Source organism: Bombus affinis, chromosome 15 (genome assembly GCF_024516045.1).
Source record: "Bombus affinis isolate iyBomAffi1 chromosome 15, iyBomAffi1.2, whole genome shotgun sequence".
NCBI lineage: Eukaryota > Metazoa > Arthropoda > Insecta > Hymenoptera > Apidae > Bombus > Bombus affinis.
This window is the reverse complement of record NC_066358.1, coordinates 4163492-4184528: the sequence shown is the minus strand read 5'-3', so window position 1 is coordinate 4184528 and position 21037 is coordinate 4163492. Positions and strand designations below refer to the sequence as shown.

The 21037-nt window shown below is 37.2% G+C and overlaps 1 protein-coding gene across 5 annotated transcripts in view; it reads right to left on the bottom strand.

Annotated features, from left to right (window-relative positions):
* The window catches only part of LOC126924922 (mastermind-like domain-containing protein 1), a 172081-nt gene that overhangs the window by 35699 nt on the left and 115345 nt on the right, over positions 1-21037 (bottom strand). The window lies entirely within an intron of this gene.

Sequence of the window (21037 nt, the reverse complement as noted above, 5' to 3'; positions counted from 1 at the left end):
CCCGGCATGAGGATATTTCATAAATATTTATTCACGGAACATAAAACGTGCAAAGTACAAACAAATACGGTCTAATATCGGAGTCGAGTGAAAAATGACTTTTCGAAGGAGGCAAGGTAATTGAATATTTCGCGTGAGTAATATGAGTAGCGACTTTCCTTTCGTCTTGCTTCGCATATTTACGAGTGTTTCTTGCATCGGGCAATTTCGATATTATTAAAAATTATTCTGTCAACTACTGAAAACAAAGTTCACAGCGCAAAGGGCTTTTAATTAAAAACATCTGCCCCTCGCCCCTCGCACGTGTGCCGTGTTTTTCCTTTTTGTTTTTCCCTCATTTACGACAAACAATGTCGTTACAAAATACTTATTAACACGGTTCGCTCGTTAACGGAGCGAATCGAAATAAATATATTTCATTGGATTTACAATTAGCAATAATGCTCGATGTACGAAAGGGTTAATTAATTAAGTACGTATCGATTGGCCGGAAGATAGTCTGCATCGTGTAACACGAGCTTCGCTCCGACATGAAATCAGTGGGGCAAGAGGAGTAGCGGTAGGCGGGGGGGCAGTCAACCTGCTCGTGTCAGTGGTTCTCATTCTATTCGACCGCCATTTTTGATCCAATTGTTTTTACATTACATAATCGCAATTTTCCGAACGTTACGCGTTCACACGCTCGAGATTCTAACCTTTAAGATAAGATTTATATTTATACGCGATTCAGATAAATTTCAGTTTCGATGGAATTGAAAAGAAATGCCGTGTTAAAACTATTCGACTCGTTTCAACGTATGATCACCTTCCAAGCTCAAACCCTTTAGAGATCACGATAAGATAACAAGTGTAGAGGAATACGACTCCATCCTTTTCCATCGTTCTCATGAGTACCGTCGTAAATTCCAAATAATAATGCATTGTACGAGCTGGCGTGTTTTGTTTCTGAATAAGCACACTCTTGCGCGTTTGCATAATTCGATACGCGTCGGGGTTTACATTGTATTTTAATTATCTTCATTACGTTACAACTTGTACAAAGTATTTCCCCGTTGAAATTGCAATGCAAATCAACGTTAAAATAGTCAACCATCAGATGGATAAAAAAATATATCTAATATGTTTCTCCGGTATCTGGTTTAACTTCAACGTTTCTTAATCTACTTTTCTTCCTTTGCTTTCTCATTCTCTTGCCGAGTCCCGTTTCTCTGTATTAGAGGGCGTACATATTATTTTTAATTTATTTACGACCAAGCACATCTATCTCGTGAATACATTTTGACCGTTTCAATTTAGAAATGGTCTCGAATTCGAGGAGATTTAATTTCGGGCTTTAATTTCACTGGCGTTTGATTCGAAGTTGAATTTCCATTTCTCGAAAATCCTGCGTCGCTACGTTTTTAATATTTTTTACACGACGCCCTATCAATGCGATTTCCATTAAGCAATGCATTCAAACTTTATGAAAATCAATACGCGACGCTGGCTCGATTTATGTAAATAATACCTGGATATTCTCTTATACCGGATTAAATTTTAGAACATTACCGCTGCAGGCCAACAGAAAAATTCAATTAACGCCGATAACGAATACCGATAAAATTTAATTAACAAGGAAGATTGATAAACCGACTTCACTATCTTGTTTTCAGCCAAAAATATTCCTATATAAATCCATTGTGCGCCAACTATTATTTCAATCGATCCCTTTTAGAACAAATCTGTAAATTCGTTCAAGGTGTGTTTTCTCGTTAAACAACAGCTCGAAACAATGTTAACACGAATGTAAATTCTCGATGTAACAAGAATGTTGTAATCGAAAGGTGAAAGCGATCCAGCAAGCCAAGTCGGTGATCAAATATAAATTTAACATCTCGAGCATGTCGAATGAAAATATCTATGCTCGATAGTGGCATAATTATTATTGAATATCATTTCTGTTATGGTGTTCGTAATAGTCTAGTTATCAATTTAAAATTAATCAATTTTCAGCCGAAAGATATATTTATGAATATTTTTCATTGCGTGTCGAAATCGAAAATGATAATGATTGAAACGAAATTGGCCTTGAATTACGAAACATCGCTGGCCGCTTTATCGCGGAGTGATTAATTAAAAACGTCTCAGCGAAGAAGACGTTAATAAAACGTGCTGAATAATGATAAAACTTGACTACGATTATTTATAGGTCGCTCCCAATTAAGTGTCGCCTTAAACTCCTGAAAAATATTCGACGCTTCGCATCAATTTATCGAGGCAACGTAATTCACTCGGAGAGATTTAATATCATTATTATTTTCGTTGGGATATACATCTCCATATTTATATATATATATATACATATACATGTACCATAGAGAAATATTTACTTTGAAAAACACGAGTTTTATCCAATTCCATACACACGAAATCTGTGTGCTGAGTAACAATTTAAAAATGATATAAAACACAATAAACGCGCACAGAGGGCTCGCTTCGCTTACTTTCTATTCAAACTGATTCCCGCTGTATGCAGAAATGGAAGCAACGATGCCGAGTAAATGAAAATCTACCACTCTCGGTTATTGCTTACGTTTCAGTAACGGGCTGGTGAATATATCTGACGATAATGAAATCATTTCTCTTTGTAAGCATTAGAGGCAATGATAATTTTCATATAATTCGCGTAACTTTTCCCATCCCCGTGTATCGAATATTTTATGTAAAACAGAAACAACATAACGCTCAAGTTCTCATTAAAATGTTACAACGTTAATTATATTATTATTAAACTTCCGTGTTCGCTATTCAAATATTAAATAGTTTTAAATAATTCTGAATAATGTCGAACACCGTATATAAAATATAGCGACAATTTTAAAAATCGCATTTGAAAAATATTAATCAATAAAAGGAGTATAAAATGTGGATGCAGCTTAAAGTCTACCTTATCGACGGTCAATATGCATGGGTTGTTATCAAGTGAATTCGCGTACACTGTGCAGCAGACAGATATTCCGAAAGCCTGTCCGAATATAAACGTCAAGTGTATGTTATCGTGGATCGTACAACGTATCGATATTTGCTTCCCTGCAACTCATTTCACATTAGAGCTAGGTTAACATGTTCATCTGCGACGGTAATGACGACAATACCAATGATCGCATTCCAACCGGCAATGATGAATCGTATCTTGTGACGCATATTAGCTTTGCGATTCACGAAAACGCAATATCATCGAATTGCGTCGCGTAATTTGCCCTATACTTCCTACTTACTTCTACCATCGTAATTAACCGAGAACCGCTTTGCCGGATCCCACGTAATTTAGATAATAACTAAAATACCGCCAGAATCGTAAAGTTTAACATTATCATATTTACGTTTCACATATTACATTGCCCGATAATGTAACATTTCCCATAAATTCTATCGTATTACTTATCACGATTAATATCACTCAGTTCACCGAATTTAATAAAGTATTGTTTTCTTCTTATATCATACTGTATCACGTATCCACAACGAACAAAATTACAGTGTGTACGAAGATCAAATACTATCGCTTTTTTAATGAATTAAAATATTCTTTGCCTTTTTTACGAATGCATCGAAATGCATATTAAATCGAGAAATCGATATACAGATTTAAAACTAAAACCACCAATTTAAATTCATATTAAAATTCCATTCGATATATGTATATATTGAAAATGTTTTACTATTCTTCGGAAGTTCTTTAAAAATATTCTTGAAAGTTCTACAATTGGAAAAACATTATATATTTGGAACCAGCATTCATAGTCGCTTGAAAAGTTTCAATACGAAAGCGCCGGATTCTTTGCCGTCTCTTCGATCTATATCAATTTTCGAACTCGAATAATATTATTTGCTATTTTAAATTCAAATAATATAATCGAGGGTGTAATTAATTATTCTTTCGTTGGGAGAAAGAATTTCAAACGATGGAATTATCTGGATAGTCACGTATCACAGTACACTCCGTTATCGAATATCGATAATGAAAATTTAAAGGGCCTTCGACGCTTTCATTTTCCTCTTCACATCGCTTTGTGATAATCCGAGATCGTTCGTAGAAGAAGATTATCGTTAACCCTTTCCTGTGTGTCGTTAACTCACGTCTCGCGTGATGTATATGAAATTAATATTAAAATCTCGGAAAAATTTGTCCAGTGATTAGAAGGAATAATTTAGTTAAACGAAGGATGACAGATCGAATTTCAAGCTAATAAATTCATATCATACGCCAGAATCAACTAAATACGAGTTTATCGCTGATAATAACTGTTTACGCATATCCCGTATTATGTGTTCCTCCATCATCCTTCTCTCTAAGTCTGAACCTATTCGGATCGTTCTACTTGTAACGTTGGCATATTGTACGCGCATCTTGCGTCTAATTACAATTTCGTTCGTCTGCCCGTAGCCTATTGTTCCCGCGTATAATAGACCATTCGATTTTACTATGTTCCCCATTTCTGTGCTTGCTCGCATAGCCACCAGCCATTTATTTATTCGTCCTCGCCACTTAACCTTACGGATATATTCATGATTCACCAGTAACAGATCATTTCCTCGTCCGTGATCCGGACCGGTGTATTGTACGTGTTCAATGGCAGCCGATAACTAACGAAACATCGTTCCACTGACAGCATTGCAATGATCGACGTTTATAGTTGCACTTACGATTCATCCAGCTGAGAATATTCGCTGACGCTCCTCTTTCTTTCCTTTTATACCCTTTCTCTCTTTTTTGCCTTTGTGAATATTTCTTTACAAGGCTGGAATAACGAAAGAATTTTTAATCTTTCTTTGATAAAGTTTTACGAAACAGATATCGCGTCTGTCCTTCTTTTCTCGTATGGCTTTACTTTCAATTGATTTTACTGTCATTGTCGTCCGAAAAACGAAAAGGAAACGTGCATATATCGTTGGCACTTGCAGGCCGACAGGAATGCACGGTGAGAAATTCGATCGTAAAAATTAACGACCCCGTTCACAGTGATTACTTGGCGAAACTATTACGACTGACATTATTGCCGACTTTATAGCCTAATTAGTTTGTACTCGTTAACGAGCCGGGTTATCAAATTAACCTTGTAAACTGTCCAACTCTCGCGTGCTTGCTCGTTGCTGAAAAATACCAGAGAAAGTGAAAAAAAGAAACGAAAGATGATCGTCCGCCGATAAATGTTAAAAATCAAAGGGACAAGTTGTCTTGCTCTGTGTAAAAAAAATCCCAACGTATATAAAGCGTCATATAAGCGCCACTTAATAACGAACATAAACTCCTGTGCCAGTCAAGTACCATCCAAGTAGCGATCGATAATTTCCAAATATATAATAGCTACTCGAAAACCACTCGCATAGTATAAATAACCGAAGAAGCGGAAATACTTTCTATTCGATGAACGAACAAGAAAGAACATCCAGATGGAATAAAAGGGATATGAAAAAGCAAGTAGAGAAGCAAGAAAGAAGAAGAGAAATCAAATAAGGGACAGCGTATAAAACGAGAATCGTTCGATGAAAGAGGCTGTAGATTGGAGTAAATTCACTTTATTACTTCATGAGTAAGCAAGAGACAAGGGAAGCGAGTAGTTTATTGAGAATTACTGTGATAAATAAGGCGGGAGCAAGCAGTGGAAGAGGTTACACCGAAGAGTGGGGAATGGCAACGCGAGGAGAACGATCTCCACTCCATGGATACTCCTCGTAATGTGCACCGTATGCAGCTACATTTACTTACACGCATACGCCAGCATCCCTCGCTGCATACGTTTACGCGTGTTTCGTGTAAACGCTCCCCCTCTTTGCACGCGCGCGCGTATTTATATGATGCACTATTCAAGTGCGCGTGCGGAGAATTCAGTTTCGTGTGTGCACACCAACGATACGTGTATAGACGGTGTTTCACCAACAGGGTACACTCGAGCAGCGTTAAATAGACTCTTGTATTCACGATAAAGTTATTTTTACGATCGTCGAGAAGACATTCGTCGAGTTATTCTCCATGAAAAAGCATCGGGCAACAATTTCGGTTGCAACAGCCTCGGCGAGGAAGAACAGCTGGGGAAGATGCGCAGGGGGATAGGAATTCTTCGATGGTAGAATAGAGCGAGACACGAAGAAATGGAACGCGCTATAGAGAATGAATTAAGTGAGACAGAGGTAGATATAGGGGAGGCCATAGGGTGTGTGTACACACAAATCCACAGAGAACGGCCGAACGGTCAATGCTTGCTGCACTGTCACACAAATATGACACCAGGATCGAACGGAATTCAATACTGGTTTGAAATTTGTAATCAGATTGACGGCGAATTTCCGATGAATCGTGACAACATCATCTACATATATGGAGAGGACGGAGATATTCGGATGACAGATGCAAATGTAATCCGACTTGCATTCCATATATTATTTCACTTTGCCATGTGTACCGGCCCCGTATTTGTGTACTTTGTGATACGATGGACATTGTTGCACCCGTGATTTTGCTACAATGTACTTTTCAACGTTTCGATAGCGGCGCGTATCGGAAACCGATAAGATTGGAATTATGGCTTGTAATATTAACCCCCGAGCTAATATTACCGCGAACCCGCTTATATTTTTATAAAAACGTACGAGTATAAACTGTCGTGGCTTTTTTACCAGCCTCTTCACTAATTCACGCGCGCGCGCATACATACACACGAGCAAACAAAAGAGTTTTTGTTCAAGAGAAAGTTTAACAACGCTTAAATTGTACACAACGCTTTCCAATGGGAACTCGCAAATTAAATTTGCATTTCCACAGAGTCTAATTTCCAAGGAACGACGTATTCCGAATATATTTTATCGCTTTATTCGTCGGCTTGCAATCTCTGGAAAATTACTTACTACCCTTTCATCGCAAAAATTCGACGATTTTTAAGAGGCAGGTACTTACAATTCCCTTCTCCTTAGGAGCGCGTTCGCGTGTCCGGCCATTTATGAAACAGGCCTGCTTTTTATTTCGCGCTGAAAATTCTCATAGCGCGGATTCTTCTTACCCTTCTCTTCCTGCTACTTACTATCATTTCGAAAAGCAACGCGCGAGTAAGTGAATAGAATGATATATATCGTAGCGATAAAGTGTCTCCGTTTCATACACCGCAATATTTTCTCAGTGCCACGTCAAGCGTATTTTTCTCCTCGGGACTATTTCTCCCTTCGAACGAAAGTATCAGAGAGTTGTGTCAAGCCGAAAGAGAGCCTTTAATTACTTAACATAGATAATCTTAGAAATAAAACAATTCCATACCTTTCGTCGTCTTTTCCCCTCCGCTCGATGATTCAATTTTTCCCTTCTTTGACGATTTTTAAGAAACCGATTTATACAAGATAAATGAGAAAGGAAAACAATGGAAACAATGGATATATATATAAGTATCGATTTAAAAAAAAATTTACGACGCGTCCGGCAGAGAATTATGCGACACGCGATAACGATCATTAATGTAACGTTAATAATTTTATGTAACGCCCGATCGAGCATCGTAAATTATTACCAATGACAATAATGCTTCCCGATGCATTTATTCATCGCGGGCATAACAGAAAAATAATAAAACCTGTGAACGAACGAAACGAAATAAAATAATCCGAATGCGGAACAACGGGGGTGAAACAAGATTGAAGACCGTGCTTGTTTTTCTGCAATTGCAGTAATAAACACGTAAAACGATTCATCTTCGTCGGAAGATTTATTTGTCAGCGAAACGATGAAAATGTAAAAACTATTTCGAATTGGAAGCCGCTAGAGCGAAACGAGGGAATTAGATAAAAAAAAAAAAAAAAATAAAATAAAATACGCGGCCGATATGGAAACACTTCTTTGGGAAAACTCCTCTATGGGAAAACCGCCACTATACAAGCATAAATAGAAAATCCTGTTTCTCTAAATATTCGCAATCTCGATGAAATCACGAGAATAAATATAGAGGAGCAAATATTTGTTTGCTTTGATGAGAAATCAATTAAACGCAGCGGCAGAGATTTGTAAATGATATTGCGTATATCTCGTGGCTCGTTTAGCGACTGTCGGAAACGTGACTCATTCAAAAAGCCAAGAGAGGAACTCATCTCGTTTCGCCTTAATTATCGTCCGAGAAATCTGTGGCCAGGTATCCGTAGGAAGGGACCGAGTATTACTGTTTCAGGTGAAGAGGACAAGGCACAGAGGTAGGGGGCGATAGGTGAAAGAAATGCATTCGAGGCATGTAATCCGTTTATATTCCCCGTGACTGACCGTTCTCTCATCAGTCCCTGTTACACGAGAACGGTATAACTCTTCGTTGAAAATGTTTCTTCTCCTCTTGGTATGCCATTACTTTTCGTTCTATTATGCTTTCTTTATTCGAATTAGTAAATAAATATCATCGTGATTCTTTTCTTTTTCTCTCTCTCTCCCTCTCTCTCTCCCTCAGAAACAAGCAGGTGGTGGAAGTAATTTTACGTCTCGTGGTTTAACCGTAATAAATCGCTACGTTTTTCATCGTTACGTTACGACGCGTACAGCGTTTTTTTAATTGTAATTTCCAAGTTTCTACGGAGAGTCGATAAAGTTTTAATTGGGAAGCATAGGACTGGCGAGAAATTACAATACATATGTCGTTAGCGTGAGATCGCACATCTCAAGCTCAATTCTACAATGGCGAATTTCGTTCGTGCGAAGTGAGGATTTCAGAGTTGCTGGGAACATCGGACTGACACGACTCGGAGAGGCGAATTTCATTTTGTGGTACAAAGAATTTTGCTTGTGGGAGATGACGGTGTTTTCGCGACATTTGCGAGAAAATTATATTTCGTGGGCATTCTCTGGATTTTCCCCCACGTATAATTCGAAAAGTTGGAATTATTAAATTGGCATATGGAAAACGGAGCGTGGAACGCAGGATAAAATGTAAGGAATGGAATAGCGATGTAGGATAGGGAATATTGGATGTGGGATGTTAGTATATGGGACGGAGAATATAAGATTTGAGAAACGAAATAAGGAATGTGGAATGTGAGATGTGGGAAATACATATATCTTTAGCAACGTCTATTGAAACTCTCCACGGAAACCATGACACGTATGATGACGAATAGGTTTTATTTTCTCCGGAGGCGGAGTATCGGAAGAGAAGGGAGATGGAATCTGGAACTTCCACCCTCCGCCCGTCAAAAGTAAATAAAAGTTCTGTCTCACAGCGTGGTATTCAAAAGTTCTGACAGGCTAAAGAATACTATAAAACCGCGATGAACTTGTTCCAAACTACATAATATTTTGTGAAAGTTATCCTCCCTTGTAGTTCAATTAGCCACCAGCAGATCGATGTTTCTCCTCACGGATTTCATATAACTTTTAACTTGGTAGTATCTCATAATATTCTCGTAATTTTTTTCACTTCTCTATCTTTTACTTTCGTCTTGCTTTTTTAAAGCAATGGATATTCCATAAATATAAAATATATTAAAAATGCATAAAAAAAAAAAAGAGAGAAGATGATACAACGTGCACAAATAGAACAATCCTTCGCGCTACTGTTGTGCTCGTCAACAATCGGATTTGATAACGCCGAATCAGAATACTATCGAATTTATTTTTTACTCTCTGTCTCTGATTCGCCGCGGCAAAGTGAATTCTTTTGCCTCGTGTGACGAGAAACTCCGTGGCGCGATTTCATATTCCAACGAAGGAAAGTATTTTGCATAATTTATTTCGCTGCAACTTCTTTCCACCTTGCGTTCTCCTCCCTTCTCTTGGTTGCTATCCGCACTCTTCGCATCTAGTCGTGCCTTCTTCTTCTGCAATTCGTCTTTTTGTTTCTGTCAACGTTACGACGTAACTATCGAAAGATCGATCAGCCTGCCAGTTCATTCATTCTCTATTTCCCTGAATCTCTTATCAAGGTCGTTTTACGCCGATACGCCTTGCCCATCGTAATAAACGGCACTTCTTTTTTTTAACGAAAATGCCAGATACGCAAGCCGACCGTTCAATCGGGAGAAGAAAGGCCAAGAATTTCGGATATTAATGATCCGCGTGCTTCAGTATAAACTACGGACGAAGCAGCTATTCCAGCGACGAGGGAGTAATTACGTAAAATTACGCAACACCATCAGCGACGTTTATGTCACAGGGAATCGAATTTGTCACGGACAAGTTAAGGACAATTTTCGATCGTTTGTCGTGCCTTCGAACGAGCTGCCAATTAATTCGAGATTAACGAAATATTATTACGCAGTCGTAATTATCGTTACTTAATACAGTAGTTAGCGAATGTATTCGAGGTATTGTACAATTCGAGGTATTACGAATATATTAGGCGTGGAATATTTTGAAAATTCATTAGCAAGAATTCATTTTCAAGAATTTTCTATGATAAGCATGGAAATACTTTAACAAGCCACTATATGTGAGAAGGATGAATATGATTCAAGATAATTTCAGCATATCTTCCCTGATTAATACGATTCCTCTACATATGTATAAGGCTATGAACAGTATGAGCATGATCGGAAAACTTGATCAAACACGCAAGGATTGACGACGCGTTTCTAAGTAACTCGCAACATTCTACGCAAATTAAAGAAGATTAATGCCGTCGTAACGATCATTGCGATTATAATGGGACATAAAATGTAAAAGAAAAAGAAGCGATAGACACGATAAGTGTATTAATAATTTGAATGCGAGTCGAACGTTATCGCACGCGATATCGTACTGCCATTTTTGTTTTCAAATATGTAAATTCTCGAACGTTTGCATACGAAGCCGTCGGTATGCGAAGAATTCGGAGAATAAGTAGAAACGTTCGGCAATTTCGTTCGTACAGTACAAACGGAAACTTCACGTGGCACATAATTGTACACAGCTAGCAATTTGTTCTAAACCGATAATTGAGAAGCTTTCTGCGAAAAAGGTTCATAAGATGAAACAGTGGATCGAGCAAATTGCGTCGGAAGTTTTAGTTTCAATTTTTACAACAACTTACAGCTTTCCGAGCAACTTTGTCCGGTTTATATTTAGAAAGTAAATCAAAGTTTCAAGTATCTAATTAGAGAATGCTGTTTATATAGGTTTTTCTTTACAAAGCTCCAAAATTAAAGATAGATAATTAAAACTTTGCAAAATTCAAATCATCATAGTCGTTTATTTAATTATCCCGGCTGTGAGTGATTTAATAAGCTTATTTCGTATAGTATCGGTGACAAGGTTAGGAAAAAAAACTCTCGAGTGGGGAACTTTTTTTCCCCTAGACGCGCGGCACGCGTCGCAAGGCAGCCGAGAGCGACGACGTAATTTATCCATTCGGATATCCCCTCGAACGAGCAGTTCGTAAGAAAAACAGGAAACTTTTCCGGCGGTGGCACGTGTACGCGCTTGTTGTAAACTTCGCACCGCATAAAAGCATGCAAATTGCAGCTTGCGTGTACGTGCTTGGCGTAAAGCTTCCAGAGAGCACTTTATTTTCACGTTTAACCAACTTCATTCTTGTCTGATCAGCTATGCCAACGTTCGAATCGCTTTGCCACAGAATGCGTATATGTACTACTAAAACCCCTTCAATCGTTTGACTACGATATACTGCTTTTTACGTATACATTTTTTTATTCCTTTCCTTTTCTTTTTTTTTTTTTTTTTTTTTTTTAATGGCTCGACGGTGGAGCATGGAAAAAATAATCTTTTCAGATTTGACAGGATTAATAAATTTATACGTCCGGTTGGAAGCTGAGAAGAAATATCGTCAACGTGTCCACGAAGAAGCATAAACATTCGTCACTGTTCATTTTCTCGTGCATTAAATCTGCTATAAGGTTAAGAACGAAAACGACATCGTTTTCAGATTGCAAGCTCAATGTCAAAACGCATAAAGCCTGATTCAATAGGCGCGCAGCGACCTTGTTCGATTTACATTCAGTTGTGGCTGGCATCGTATTGTGGTTTATTACAACAATTCGAATAACCATTTGTCAATTTTGCAACGCTCGTCTCAAGCATCGTTAATCCTTTTGGCAATTTTGCTCGATCGCTCTAAAACGCTTTTCTTTATTCTCATTTGTACATGAAACGTCTCACCTAAATGAGTCCTTTTTTATACCATCCATAAACGAATCGGAAAATAAACAACAAGTTAGTACCTGAAACAGAAAATGAACGGACAATGTTAATTAAATACAGTTAAAATTGATTCATAAATATAGCAAAAGATTATCGAATTTTATTTGTAAAATAAATCTTTCACTTTTTTGCATTCGCTGTTGTTCTTATCGAACAACTTTGAGAGTTACGGAGAAGGAAAACAATTTGTTTGATGTTTCACGAGTGAAGGAGATCCCGAGTGCAGGAGATCCGAAAATGATTGCAAAAGAAGCTACGATTGCGGAAGGTGAAACGATTCTCGGGAAAAGGGGCGGCTGGTAAAGTGGTGTATCCACGCTATTTTAGTACAGCAGTGCGTGTTCTCGTTTGAGGTCACGTTTGATATTCTAATTGACTCGTTTTACATATTAAAGGACATTCGAGCCACGGAAAAAGGGAGTTTAATTACGTAGCCAGTTCGCATTGCGCATCCAACTTCTTACCAAGATGAAATTGGCTTTCCTTATTAAAATTTAAGATATTCGAGAATCTATCGACGTAATCACCAAATGTCATTAACCATTTAATTGCCACGTTAATTCGACAGTTTAGAATCGGATCATGCTCTTCTATGATTAAACAATTTTCTAATAATCGAAAATGTACGAAAGATTTGTTGACTATGTTAAAACATTTCTTAAAATATTAATTAGTGAATCTTAATTGATATTGCTAGCAAAATTGTACAATTCGTAAATCTATTAAACATCAACGTACAATGGTAGAAAATGTTACAGCAAGACATGAAATGGAATTTTTGATTTGATTATCCTGCTCGACAAATATTATATAAAATCGTGAAATCGATTTTACTAACACTATTAGTCGGTGAACTATTGTACAAAAGAGCCGTAACAATAATATTGGAAATCATGAAGAACAGTTTGACGACTCGTTAAATATGCGAGCAACGTCGAATAAAATTGTGCAACAACGATTTAGATAGGATTAAAAGAGTCTTAACCGAATTTTCATTTTCACTCTGATTCTTTGGTTCTTTAGTGTCCCTGTTGCACGTTTCTCTCCATTGCGAAGTCGTCTATTTCGAGAATTTCATCTTGACATAGTCGCTGAAGAGGTGGAATGAGCAATAGCGAAATGGAAGTCTCGCTCATCTCGATTTTCGCAACACGGCATTTGGTGAGAATAACCATCCACGATTCACCAACATTTTCCCTTCCTTCCTTTCTTCCTAATGTTTCCCGACGTTTACAGAATTCCCAACGATATTGCTCGTCGCATTGCTCACGAAAATCTAATAAATTACAATAATTACGCGATCCTACGAACATACAGCGTTTGATATTTTAAACGATCACAGCAGGACAATTTGACGAACTTCGCGATCGAATAGTTTGGTCGTAAATTTTTCGCATTCTGCGAATTCTCCCAAGCATCTGCCTTCAATCTCCAACTTTATTAATTAACTCAACTTCAATTTTTCTTCCGACACGACCGCGCGAAAAGAGCGAATTTCTAATTGCATTAAAAGTTGTGCCTTAGTTTCGCTTTATTTTTATAATGAACGATGGAAATATTACGAGAGCATCGAATGCTTGAAATATTGTTCAACAAACAAAGTTTTCAACCTGTTAACCGAGCCATCATTTAGCTAGAAATTTTTATAATAGATTGGAAAATTCACGGCATAAAGAAGCAAAACAATTTTAGTTACGTCGATTTTAACTTTTTCCACGTGAAAATGTAATATTGTTAGTATTTTTCAGAAAGAATTTAACAAATTTCACAAGCAAGATAAAAAGAATTCTTTGAAAGAGTAACAAAGGATAAACGGGGGAAAAGAGAAAAGCCTGTAGAAAGAATAATTCTATTGGAGTTGAAAGGCTGCTTTCGAAAACTCTCTATATGGTGTTTATAATTTAGGTAAAAGTTGCGTCGACCAAAATACTCCAACGAGCGTTTCCAAACAGGTTTTCTTAATAATATATCTATTAAATAAATTATTAAATAAATTTATGGCGTTAAATAAATATACGATAGAAAAGGATAGAGGAAGAAAAAATAAATTTCGAACACTGAGATATTTAGATGATGTGCATAAACCAATTCTGAAAGCGTAATTCTAAACAGAATATGCAATTACAGATAGTATCATTCATACCATAGTACAGTGCATGTTAGATAACATAGCTGTTTGATGTATTAATTCAGAGCAATTATAAGGGTTACGTTGCCCTACTGAGCGCAGACTTGCTAACTGCCGAGCACAGTTATTTTGAGATAATTGCATTTTAAAGTTTAATCGTGCTTCTGCCGCTTATGTATGCGGCTACCGAATTTCCAAGCCTTCAGTTTCCACCATGAGACGAAAATACTATTACACGTCATTATTAGTTATATCCGCATACAATTTCTTCTAATAATAACCACGTTTATTCCCAGTTACGTATACGGTGGCGCACTCTTTTCCAGGTAAAACATAGATGCCGAGTAATTCCTTGGATTTGCATGTACTTGCGAGTAATATGCAAATTATATTCGTTGCGTTAGCATAACGTAATTTAATACAGTTTCTTTGATTGACATTAGTTTGCTTTAAATTACTCTTCCGTTACAACATCGATCTTCTTGTTTTAATCAGAAGCTAATCGTTGTCCAAACTTCTTTTAAGTTGGAAACTTTGGTCCGCGCTGTTTGCGAAATGGTCTCCGTTTTCCGAGTACCGAAACTCGGGTAATGCTTTAAATGAAACGAAACACTCGACTGATCGATTTTGTGGCGAGTTTCCAAGGAAGATAATCAAACTTACCACTCTTAATATCCACGGATGCAAATAAACATGCGTGCACCACGTTTGGCACGACGGTTAGCCGTGGATGTGAAAACGGCTCGCGACCAAACGACACAGAGTGTCAAGAACAGAATTAAACAGAGTACATAATTGCAACTAGGTGAACGTGTTCTCACTTTACAAACTTCTGCAAGAGGGACTTTTTACCGACCGTCGGTACAAGGTTTAGCGCGATCAGAATTCATTGACGGAGCAACGTGTATGCTTTGCGCTCGAACACATAAAACAATCGGAGAAAGAAGGAAAGAATCAGAGACGTGAAAAGTATAAAGCAAAACGGACAAACAAAGGACAAACAAACGACGGATATAAGCGAGGCGAGTATGTACTTAGGTGGACAAAATTGAATCTTGAAATGTATTCCATAAATAAATAAAAGGTTTTCGAATAATAACGGGGACGACGAGGAGATGGCAATGGAAGGAGTGGGGAAATCGTAGAGTGGCGGAGATTCGGAAAAGAGTAGGGGACTTTACACGGTCGTTACGCATCGTGGGTGTATGCGCACGTGTTCGCAAACGCGCACGCGTATTTATATCTCTTTCCCTGTATGAATGAGTAGCGTAAATGTGCGAAAGCTCGTACGTACACGCGAATGGCATGAATAACCAGCGCATAAAGTCCCGTTTACACGTCGAAGAAAAGCCGCTCTTTTCTGTTTCGTGTTCGGCAAAAAAGGAACAATGCGTTCGGCACGTGCCTACCCCAAAGATCCGCCAGCAAAAGTCCTGCGTCTCTTTTTCTCGAAAACCTTTTGAAGTTCAAAAACTCGAAATTCATCCGACGAACGTATCGTCTAAATTTTGAATCTGGTCGAGTCTGTATCTTTAGCTATCTTGCTAAAGCCTTAAATCTGTTTTGCACTTGGACATAGTGTTTCCTTAAGTTTCAAAAGGTATTAACATCGGAGCAATAGTTTTCGTTTATTTGAATACTAAAGTACATTCGCAGTCACTTAGAAATTCTCTGAAGAGCTCGTTAACATTTTAAAGATCGCGATATTAAATTATACGTTTGTCGGAGATTACAAACGTTAAACTTCCTGGCTTTTCTACGGACTTCTTTGCCAATATAATCTTGAACTGAATCCTTGAACGTTCAGGTATGTTCCTCCTTTGCTAAAAGTTGCCCAGAAATGTTTATCTTTCTCTTACGAAACTTTCGCAACGGATAAAACGTTCATCTCTTCGTTGCAAATCAACCGAAAGCAAATTTGTTAACGAATTGTACGAAACAGTAAAAGTAATTTTACATTCATAGCGTAGCTTGTTAACCGTTTGGATAAAATGATCTCGAACGAGTTGCGTGTAGTCGAAGGTTTTTTCCAGTTTCCTAAATAAATTATTCATGCGTCATTCTCCTTTACCTTCGCCCATTAAATTACCGCGAATACTAAATCAAACGGACGTCCATCAGAAAACGACTTAATTGTATCAGGCCACCGCTATAAGCATAAGTAAATACCGCAAAAACCAGAAATCTTTCCTTTAATGATAAAAGAACATCTAGTTAAAAACATCATCAAACTTTTTACCCTGCTTTCTTTTTATTCGCTGCATTTACCTACTTTCAAAGTCTTTAAATATTGATCACTCCTACATTACGAACACAAACCAACGTTTTATTCTATTTCAACCTGTTTATATATATATATATTATAGGTTATATATATTATTATATATATATAAAACATAATTCTATTTCAATATATATATATATACAGGTTATATATATTATTATATATATATAAAACAGGTTGAAATAGAATAAGACGTTGGTTTGTGTTCATAATGTAGGAGTGATCAATATCCTACATATATATATATATACATATACATATACATATATAAAAAAAAGAAGAGGAAAAATAAGAGCATTCGCGTTTTACGGGCGCTTTTATATAACTCAACACGCCCACGCTTTTACTATTTCAATTGCCAACTTCTTCTTACTACATTAAATGAAATAATACACAAGCACGCTCGCGCGCGCGCGCGCGCGCGATGTGTTCGGTACTTGGCATCGTACAGGTTAGTTACATTACGTTATTCCCTTATGAGAAAATAAAATCGTGCACTTTATTGCGAAAGTAAATTAAACTCCACCTCTGCGAAATACTTTTTATACTTTTCCCCCCAAGTTTTCAACTCCTCTAAAAATCCACGGGAACATTGATCGCGATATAAATTTCAATCGAATATTTTCGTGCTCTTGCCCGCTGCTACCGCCGCCCGAAAACTTTTGCTACCAACTGTACGTTTATAACCTAACTCTTGCACGGTCCCACGTTTCACAATTTCAAATAATAACACGAGCAAACTTTTTATACCTAATAACAAGAAAGTAGTACGTACGAAACCAAGGACTGCAAACGAACACGAGAAACCTTGGTAATCGCATTTCGTTTTCTAATCTCCATATACGAATTCATAACCGAAACGAAGTGAAAAATGTTTTTGTCAATTGTATCTCAACGTAGAAACGGGACAGTCGATCTAACGGTTTCAACTTTTCAGAACAATGCCACTTTGGTGGTTCTAATAAATCGAATTAACGCGAGGGGAAGCAAAGTAAATATATTTCCCAGGAAACCAGACATTTTCAAGCGTATCGGGTATTCGTCAACAAAGTTTCGTTTGCGTCCTTTATTAATTCGATTAAACGTAGGATCAATTGACCAAAACTTTGAGCGGGTTTCTCTTTCCACCTCCTTCTGTGTTCTCTCCCTTCTGCTCCTGGTAGTTTCCACGCGCGCGCGCGCGCTCGCGCGCCCTCCCTTTTCACTTCGAATCTGTTTTCCCCCACTATTACTATTAACCCTTACCGTGTATTTCCCTTTTACTTTGTTTGCCCCCTTAATCTTTCATTCCGCGTGACGTCTAAGCTGAAATCTCGTAAATACGGGTAAACTTAAGGCGAGTTCAAAAGGTCTTTCATACTTGAATGTTGCTTCGTTTTCGAGAAAAAAATTTTACGAGCGTCCCTATACAAGTTTATTGACGCTCCGAGTGCCTCTTTTGAGACACGGATACTATACTTCTGTAAACCTTCCGTTCCTACCTTCTCCTTTTTTTTCTTTTTTTTACCTACGTTCTCTTCCTTTTTAAAGAGAACCACATTTTTTCTCTCTGTTTATTTTTCTGCTTTTAACAACGATGACACTTTTTCGATGTTTTCATTCCGTTGCACATTTTATTTTCGTAAAACTCTACCAAAATCACGGTAAAGTACATAACTGTTTCGAGCTGACTGATTGAAAGAAAATCTCTAAAAACGACCACGACCATTCGCGAATTATAATAATAATAATCTCTCCTCTAATTCATACGCGATTCACGGGACGAGCAGTGAAATGCGGTTGCCGAGCACGAGCGAGAGAGCTTTCAATTTAATTTAAAGAACAGTTACATCTCAAATATTTCAATTTGATCACAGCCAGCATTACAGTCCAATTTCAATTTCATAAATTGCAGTAATAAATGTTCACTGACGTAGTTGTCCGCGGTGGCCACAGACTACGAGCAAATATCAGTTAATTACAATTTGCATAATACACTCGAAACTGTTCAATTCTAATTCAGGCTCGCTATGGAATCAGGTGCATTACTCCCATATCTGTTATTATATCGTAATTTTATTAGACCTATATTAAAATCAATACCTTTCGAGCGATGAATATTAAATTTTATATATGTACGTACGTATACTCTCGTTTAGCGTATATTAAATGAATCCAGTCGAAAAACCTTTCCAATCTTCCGATCAATCAGGAAAATTAATTAAATGGCAAAAAAAAAAAAAAGAAGAAGAAGAAAGAAAAGAAAGCACATGAGGTAAAAAAAAAAACGAAAATTCGTAAAACCATTCGGGATGAATGGGAAAAAATTGACACGAACGAAAAGTAAGACGTCGCTCTGCCATTAATCGACCGGTAATCACCCTGTGGAAAATCAAATTTATTACTAGCCGGCACCGACGGCCAAGAACGAAGAAAGAGAGGAAAGGAATACAGAGAGAATGAAGAAAGCAAGAATAAAGAGAGGGAAAGTTCTTTTCGTTGGGCGCACAATAGCAAATCTGATTGCAAGAGGATTAGCAGAACGTCCCTCGTTACGAGGCTGCACATTCCGATTTAATTTGATTCAAGCTGTATAAAGTAACGTCGGACAGGGCCAGAGGGCACTGCGGTTTCTGCCGAATGTGCCTGTTCCATGTTCTATAAGATACAGAAATGCACTCGTCGCTATCTGAATAGAGGGAGACAGCGCATTGGCCCAATGAACAAACGTATTTTAACCACCTCTCAACGCTTTCAATCGATCGATGGAAATGCTGTTTCTCTTTTCCCCCACGCCCGCTCGATTTCAATTGCCCGTTATTATGTTCTTCGTTTCAACTATTCGACAAAATTGTGGGAATTGCACGCTATTCGTTCGTGTAACTGCCACTCCTATATGATTCATGGGATTTTATACGATTTCAACGGAATTACATACAGTGTATCACGAAAGTATTTCAACACTTACCACAGGAAAATTTATGCGCGTATTGTACTGAATATTACGAAATTTTATTAACGCTGTATAACGAGACACGATCGTCGTATCGTTATATTCGTAAAATTCGAAAGCGATCTAAAAACGTATATACCAGCGCTACTCACTGCAAATATAATACATGAATTTACTTTAGTCGAAATCTAGTATACAGCATGAATAGTGATTTTGAATATATAAATGTTAGAGATGGTCCCATTGAATATTCAGGCTCATTAGTTTAATGGGTAATTGACTAACTCGATCCAAATCAATGTTACTTAAATGTACATACGAATTATTTTCGTGAACCATTATGTATTACATATATGGCCACGTTCTTAAAATGTACACGAGACGATTCATTGCATTTCTCATTTGGACAATTTATTTCCCTTCTTTTCTACGTATATATTTCGTTTCATTTCAAAAATCGCTTATTTCCTTTTTTATTTATTTTCTGAAAAAAAAAAAAAAAAAAATCATAGAAACGCTGATTTCTCGTCAACCGATATTGGAGAATCAGGACCATCGATTCAATTCGTTGCAGTTGCATTCAAACATTTCGCGCAAACATTCTACACTGCCATAAAAATTGAAAACTATTTTGCAAAACGCTTGTGTAACATATTTTATGATAGTAAATTCTCGGAAATCACTGTCGAAATTACAGTGATACTACTACAATAGTTCGTTACGTTATTTTCATTGACAGTTATTTTTATCTAAGAATTTTCCTTAAGCTTCAAGGTTCGTATCCATCCTTCTTCCTCTCGTATATACGTGCGTCGCAAAATAAGAACTACGACTCTGTAATCTAAATAGAACTCACACGGTTATTGCATAAACATGCGCGGCCCGATTTATCAAAGCTGAAACAGGATTGGCGAGCACACGCACGTTCGTGCCCAAGGGTAAAAGGGATGTACTCACTTTTGATGAGAGTAACTTGCGTCCCTTTATACGTCAATCTCTCTCGCATAGAATACAGGAATAATCAAATACGTATCTATTTTTTCCGATTAATACAGTCATTATTGCAATAGTCGTTGTTCGGTCTCGGTTTTATACATTTTAACGAAACAGCTAGAAGGCTAAACGATATAATGTAACTAGGTTACAAAAAAAAAATTACAAGAATTTAAAATTAAAAATTAGCAATAAAATAAGTTTAACAGTAGGATTTTGATCACAGTTTTTAATAATATATCTTATTATAGGTTTAATAGTAGTGATAATGACGACGATGTCTATCTTTAATTCTTTTTAATTCATTAAGAAGTTAATTTGCTCGTTTCTACGATCCAAGCGTATAAAAGTTTCTCCAAGAAACGGGGAAACGTTTCGAGAAATTTCTAAACAAAAATTTCTACCTAACAATCTTTTAAATGGCCGTACGAAGTTAGACTGGATCCTATATTTAAAGTAAAGAGTTTTCTATTAAACAGCAGCGAAGCGAGGATGAGCAACGGGACACGCGCTTCGTGCGATATAAAATGTTCAATGCGATAACCGTCACAGTAATTTCGCTGGACA